This window comes from Sitophilus oryzae, unplaced genomic scaffold (assembly GCF_002938485.1).
Source record: "Sitophilus oryzae breed Bouriz unplaced genomic scaffold, Soryzae_2.0 scaffold_1719_pilon_pilon, whole genome shotgun sequence".
Classification (NCBI taxonomy): domain Eukaryota; kingdom Metazoa; phylum Arthropoda; class Insecta; order Coleoptera; family Curculionidae; genus Sitophilus; species Sitophilus oryzae.
In genome coordinates, this window is record NW_022146412.1 from 97,441 (window position 1) to 105,208 (window position 7,768).

Here is a 7,768-nt window from a genome sequence, read left to right on the forward strand (position 1 = left end):
TGTAATATTTTGTCATTCAAACTGTCTTCTAATTTTTGAGAGTTTTCCGTCATTTTATCTTCTAATTTTTTGTAAGGACGAGTCAAGGTCACCTTCGAACTCAAAGCAAAATGTGTCAGGATCCTTACCTTCCTCTACTAAAACGTCTCTCAGTCTGGTTTGCAAAATACTTTTCTTTCCATCTGTCTCGCACTCTCTCTCTTCCAATATGGATTTCAGTTCGGACACTTTTAAGTCTTTCAACAATTTCTTCGAGCCATCATTGTTTAGTTGCTTTTTATTTTTCATACACAATAAGTATTTTTTTAAAATATTTTTACGTTTTTCGTCGGTTCGTGTGGATAGAAAGTCACAATTTATTTAAACACGATTTATTTAAACACTAATGAACCAGAAAATAAAAACGATAAAAGACTTATAGAACTTATTTATCAAATCGATTTATAACTAAGAATTTATTTTGAAATTTTAGCCGTCAGACTGTATATTTATAACTGCCCCCGGTAGGCCACGGCCGCCGGCTTTATACCGGCAGGTAAAAGAACTCTAGGATTGTCCATAGATCGTTAGGTTCGTAGAGAAGGTTTTCGAATGTTCTGTATGTAACCGTCCATTCCTGTGGGACTCGATTCTTCTCGAACGAAGGAATCATTGCGGTGTCTATGCGATGTTAAGTTCATCCGAGGGCGGGCCATTTTGTGAGGTTAGGTCGAGTTAGGTCGAGTCCACACCGGCCCGCAACAATATAGTTATCGACCTAATTAAAAGCACACAAAAAGTGTTCTATTGCCCAGGACAGATTAGTGGGGTTAACTCTAATCAGTATCCATAAAGATATTGAAATAAATGTTGATGCTGTTATTGATAGGTTTTCCAACAGCGTACTAGAAAACTTAATTTTGTTTTGTAGTTTAAATTTATAGTTTAATAGTTTTTATATTTTTTTGATAGTTTTAAGAAAATTAACTAATAAACGTCTGTTGTTTTCATTTTTGTTTATTATTAACAATCTATATTTTAATTTTTGTGTTATGTTTTTATATCTTTTTGAAGACAAAAAAATCGCCGTCGTTTTAATTCGACAAAAAAATTCCGACGGTGATTTTTTTTGCGACTTAATCATAGTACCACCCCCATAGCATACACCTATCTACGCCCCTGTGGACAGACTATATACCTCTTTTACGCTTTTATCTTTAACTATACTGCTACAGAATGGTTCGACTGAGAATTTAAATATTGTCATCGCAACATCGCTTCTACTGACAAGAACATCCAGAAACGGTAGACAGAATTTTTTTCCTCTTTCTCAATCGTGAATCTGATTGAGTTACTTTGTTAATTAAGATGATTGGGAAAGGAATCCAACTGGGTCTATATGTTTCTATCCGGATTATAAAGGTATCATCAACATATGTAGGTATATGCACCCAACTAATTCACGGGTGAATGCTCGGCTCTAGTATTCTTCTCGGCTCAGTAGTTTTAGTGAAGTATCTTTTTGTGTAGCCATTACGAAATTGTCATGTCTGCCAGCGCAATCCCGGGGCTTAAAGCGGGGGTGGCCAATCGAAAGTGTGAAATTTTGACATTAAAAATATTATAAGGTACACGAGTTATAATTGCCAAATAGGTTTTATTTATTATTAAGATACGTGTAAAACTGTTGACAGACATTTTTCTCGTGGCTAAAATCCCGGCAGACAACACGAAAGAGGCATGGAATTTTGACAAAAAAAAATCATCGCATACATGCATGTCGATTGGTAGAATGTCATGTTTATTGTTTATTTATTTCAAATGCCGTATGCAAAAGGGCAGACAATAAAATCGTGGCTCAATCAGCGGTAGACAGTTATCAAAAGCGCGATATTACTCTACAGGGTGAATCTTGAATAAGAGCAAATATTTTCAGAGCTAGTAGATCTCAATAAAAAAAAAACATATTTTCTTTTTACCGTTTTCCAAAAAATAACTGAGTTATTCAGGTTTGAAAATTTAAAAGGAAATTGATTTATTTTTAGGCACCTGTTTTTTTTTCTGTATTTGCATCCATTATTTTAGTGTGCAGCCATAGACTAAAACTGTAAGCATGATAGGTTAAGAAATAATTATACCGTGGGTAAATTTGCGGTAAACAGGCAGTTATAGAAAGTTTTCTACAATACACAGGAAAATTTAAACAAAAATACACGATCTCCCGTATTCCTGAGGTCGAAATACAGGGTGATTCCTGTAAGTCGGTCATGCTTTCGAGGAATGATAGGGAACGTCGAAATATTAATTTTGATATAGCACACTATTGGTCGGAATGCTACGCAAAGATGCAGGGTGTTAAAGTTTTAACAGTTCTTTAATAGCTTCTTTAACAGTTGAAGGATGTTATAAAATTTTATTATAGAGTCTGCTGTTCAACAGAGACTTTTTAAATGTAAAAGAAGAGGTTTTGTTTCAACCAGTGGCGTAGCGTCATACGCATCGGGTATTTTCAAAAATGGTGTCGCCACTGATGTAAAATAAAAATTTCGGAGTTTTTTTATTTTAAAAAACTCCGAAATTTTTATTTTTATCAGTGGCGTACTATTTTTTTTGTGAAAAAATTACCCGATGCGTATCACATCTACGCCACTGGTTGAAACTAAAACCTCTTCTTTTTACATTTAAAGTGTCTCTGTTAGTTAGATTCCTATAATAAAATTTTATAACGATACCTTCAACTGTTAAAAAACTATTAAAGAATATCTTTAATTTTTCAAAAACTTTAACATCCTGTATCTTGCGTAAGAGGCATTTCCGACCCATAGTGTGCTATATCAAAATTAATATTTCGACGTCCCCTATCATTCCTCGAAAGCATGACCGACTTACAGGAATCACCCTGTATATCACCCTTAAAAGTATTTGCACTTATTTAAGACTCACACTGTATAAGCATTTTCAGGAAACGCTCTCGCCGCGGTATTAACTGAAACATAATACGTGTAAGTCTACAAAAATTTTACGGTGCAGATATCGACTCAGAGGAAGACTCGTTTGCGAGAGCGAGGATCTGCAGTACGATGAGTCAAATACAAATAGTGAGACAGAATAGTAAATATATGATATCTGTTATTGAAATAATAAAAAAATATATTTATAATATAATCGTATACATGATTTATCTATAGGTACTTAAATGGATGAAGCGACGAGCGTTCCGTGAAAGCGCTAGAGTACCTAATATCGCGCTTTTGATAATTTTCTGCAGCTGATTTAGCCACCATCTTTTTGTCTACCCTGTTGCATACGGCTTTTACAATAAATAAATATAACATTCCACCAATCGGCATGCATGTACATATGCCAGAATATTTTTCATTCTTCAAATTTAATTTTTTAATAATTTTTAAAATTTCATGCCTCTTTCGCATTGTCTGTCGGCATTTTAGCGACTCTAAAAATGTCTGCCAACATTTTTCCACTTCTCTTAATAATAAATAAAAACTATTTTCGCAACTATAACTCGTGTACCTTACAATATTTTTAGAGTCAACATTTCACCCTTTCGATTGGCCGCCCCCGTTTCAAGCCCCGTTCCTGCTGGCAGACATGACGACTATTTCATAATGGCTACACAAAAAGATACTTCACACAAAAAATTAACCATGTAACGATGATAAGGTTTTTTATGTAGCCAGCTCTTAGTCCGATTTTTTTTAGTTTTTTTTAAGGTGATTCAGAACATTCATTCTATATAATTATCTTATAATTATTTTTTAGGACTTCCAATTTATAAATTTCAATTAAAACAACACTTTTAGTTAAATCAACTTACGCCGACAGTGAATAATTTAAAATGTGATCTATAAATAAAAGTAACAGTCTATAAATATAAGATAAACTAGTTCCTATCTCAAATAACGAATGGATAAATAATAAATGAGAATTCAAATGAATTTATAAAGGCAAACGAACTGACAAAAACATTAGATAGAGCTGCGAGCTGCTAATGATTTATTTACACAAACTGAACATAAAAATGAAATTGTTAGGGTGACTGTTTGCTCTTTCACTTCCTATTTCAGATTTCCTTTTAAGCTTAAATTCAATTATTTTATTTTCTACCAGAGCGTTTTTTCTTTGTTCGACATACAGGGTTATTTTGATAGTGCTGTACAGGGCGTCCGATTTTCGTGTGTTTTATAGGAGTTTTCGTTTATGAGTAGAAATACAAAGCTGCGGTTTTCATATCACTGCCACATTTTTTATTTTACTTTCTTTAATCGTACACAATCATACAATATTAATTTTGTTCACATAATAATGTTTGATTTAATAATTATTGTAATTTAAAAGTCCATCTCACTAGTCCGAAAAAGTAGCAAAATAAGCGTTCGGCATTTAACGATTTATGTAAAACTGGCTAGGTATTTTTACACAAATGAAGAAGGAAATTAAAGATTGAGGATTATACTATATACGTATTGTAGACAACTTCTTTATTTTTAAGATTTTCATGGCCAAACATCAACAAAATATTCCTTATGTTTGGACTAAATTTTCTCGAAAATAAAGAAATAATCTCGGAAATAATTTAAAATTTCGTTACAATACGGAAACAGATTAATTAGATTAAGTTTTGTGATTACAGTGATATAATTTATATGGTTTTGTAACAAATTGCTCACTATTTTATGGCAAATGCTGAAGCTCTGCAAATCTTAATCAAGCCTTAATCAAAGTTCATGTGTTTGGAAATTTAGGTGTGGCTTAACACGGCCGCGTACTCACTGGCGAACTGCAACTGTAACTGCAACCGTTGCTGTAACAAAATCGTCGCGAAAGTATGCACGTTTCTCTTCTCGCGAACCTCCCGATCCGCAGTGTTTGCATGGAGCTCGCGAGCACAATGTCCAATTAAAGAACCAATTTCTGTCCAAGAATCTTCTTTAAATGTCTCTAAAAAAATTTAGAGTCTAAATAGTCTTTATTTTTTGGATCCCATATTATAAGCATGTTTTTGTATTTTTCAATTAGCGCCAAAACCTTTTATTCGTGAGATGTAGGTACTCATAATTTTGTTGTTTGCGAGACTATCGGACGTACACACTGGCGAACGTCCCAAATCGACGTCCACGAACCAACCGAGAATCTCTTTGTGTTCGTCCTGAAAACCGACAACTGGCGGCTCGCTGCGAGCTGTTCGAAGCTGGCTCGCGAACCTGGTTCACAACGCGTCCACACTATAGAATTTGGTTACAGCAACGGTTGCAGTTACAGTTGCAGTTCACCAGTGAGTACGCGGCCTTAGGCAGAATTGAATTCTGAAATATAATATACAGGGTGGTCCGAACTGTATTCCGAAACTTCGGCAGCATATTCTGCAGATTAAAATAAGTAAAAATGTTCCTATAAATATATATGTCCTAAAATGCTTAGTTTCGAGATACAGGGTGTAAAAGTTTCATTTTTATTTCGATTTTTTCCAAATAATTTCTGAAGTAACGTCAATATTTAGATAAAAAATTGGTATCTGGGTTTTTTTGACATGATAAATTTGGGGGATTTAAATGTTAATATGACTCCTCTTTATAGGGGCGTCACCTACATGTGTTGTAACTGTTTTTAAGAGTAATAACTTTCCGTCCGTACCTGTGTAAAAATACTGGGTGAAAAATATACATTTCCGTGATTTTTACGTAAAAAATCTCTTAAAAATGGCTAATACGAGCAACCATTCTCGAGATATTAAGAATGGAAATAGTCAAACCATGTCATTAGTGACAAAAAATAAACATGTTGAGTAGATAGTTATTTGAGTGAAATAGTAAATTTGGGAACTTTTAATTTTTTCTAAATTAATCATAATCTTTCTTTGAAAAATGATGATAAAAAGTTTCTGTTGAACTTTTGACACAAAAACATTTGAAATTTATGATTTCAGTTTAATAACTATTTAGTCAACATGTTTAATTTATGTCAGTGACGACAGGTATTGATAATTTCGATTCAAAATATCTCGAGAACCATTACTCGTAGCGATTTTTACCAAGAGATATTTTTTATGTAAAAAATCACGGATATGTATATTTTTTCAGCCAGTAGTTTTATACAGGTACGGACGAAAAGTTATTACTCTTCAACCCAGTCAAAAAAACATGTAGGTGGCGCCCTCTACAAGTAGGAGCCCTATGGACATCATTTTCATGTCAAAAACTCCCTAACATCATTTTTCGTCCAAATATTGACGTTACTTTAGAAATATTTGGAAAAAATGAAAATAAAAATGAAACTTCTACACCCTGTATCTCCGAAACTAAGCATTTTAGGATATACATTTATACGAACTTTTTTACTTATTTTTATCTGCAGAATATGCTGCCGAAGTTTCCGGAATACAGTTCGGACTACCCTGTACATTTCCTGCGGCCACACACCCGCTTTACCAAGGCTTTACCCGACCCCTGAGAACGACCCGAACAGTACAGCGTAATAGACTCTTAATATCAAAAATGTCTACATATTTAAATTAATAGAATTTATTAATTTTTTTTGGTGCTGATCACATATGGACTTCGCAAACTCCATTTGTTCTTAACATCTGCTGTCATCATCATTCACGCACCATTTTACCCTTGCCAGTTCGTCTAGCCACGTTTTATGATTCCTTTCCTTGTCGGTTTTTGCATTTTCTACTGTGCCATATGCGCTACGTGCAGTTATAGAAAAACAAGTCGGGTCTAATTTTGTTTTGCGCGACGACCGAAATGACCGAGCTTTTCGATTCTAAAGTTGTTCGCGTGTTTAATTATAACCTACATCAGTACCAGAAGTGTTGTTTCTATTTCTATAAATGTGATTATTTCTTGAGTTTATCCCCCTATTCAAACTGTAACTTCATACTTCATATCCATCAGAGTATAATAATTTTGTAATAGTTTTAATTTGTTTACTCTTTTGACATAAAATATATTCTGCCGTTTCATCTTCAGATTGATAAAATCTGCACATGTTTAGAAATTCCATCAGTTTTAGACGCATTTTAAGTTTCTTTCGTACCTTTCTGTCATTACTGTAAATTTTGACGAATGTTTTACTATATATGATGAGTTTCCTACGATGTTCTCTATTGGTATCTCGGAAAATACTGGAGATAGAGAGTCGGTAAAATGGGGAAAGAATTGCAGTTTTGTGGGGTCATAGATATGCGCCTTTCAGGTTTTTGAAAATGTTCGTGGCTGACTAGATATTTCGAAAAAAAAACAAATTTTGGATATTTTCAAAATTGTCCGTAATTCAATAATTATAATTTTTTTAGACAAAAAGTTTTCAGATAAAAGTTGTAGATAATCACATACCTAATGAGTTTGTGTTTTTTTTAGAGTTTTTTTTCTAGAGTCTGTCATTTTCCTCTTTTTTTTAGATGGAAACCATAGTTGGCCATGACTTCATAAAAAGCGCCATTTTTAAGCCTTTCAGTGATATAAGCTATAATATGTTTTTTTTTTCAAAAAATTACTGAGTTATAGCCAATTCTTATCTTTCTTGATTAATTTCACTTAGTTGGCATGGTGTTCTTATTTTGTTATGATTTATAACTTATAAAAGGACAAAATATATTATTAAACGGCTCTTTACAGTTTACATTACACAAACTTAAACTTAACAAAAATAATATCACTACATACACTCTAAGTTATTTTACAAAATGTTCAAAAAATCCGCCATTGCTTTAGTGCATATATGCATCTTTTTAAAACTGAATTTATAGCTATTCTCACAGAACGAC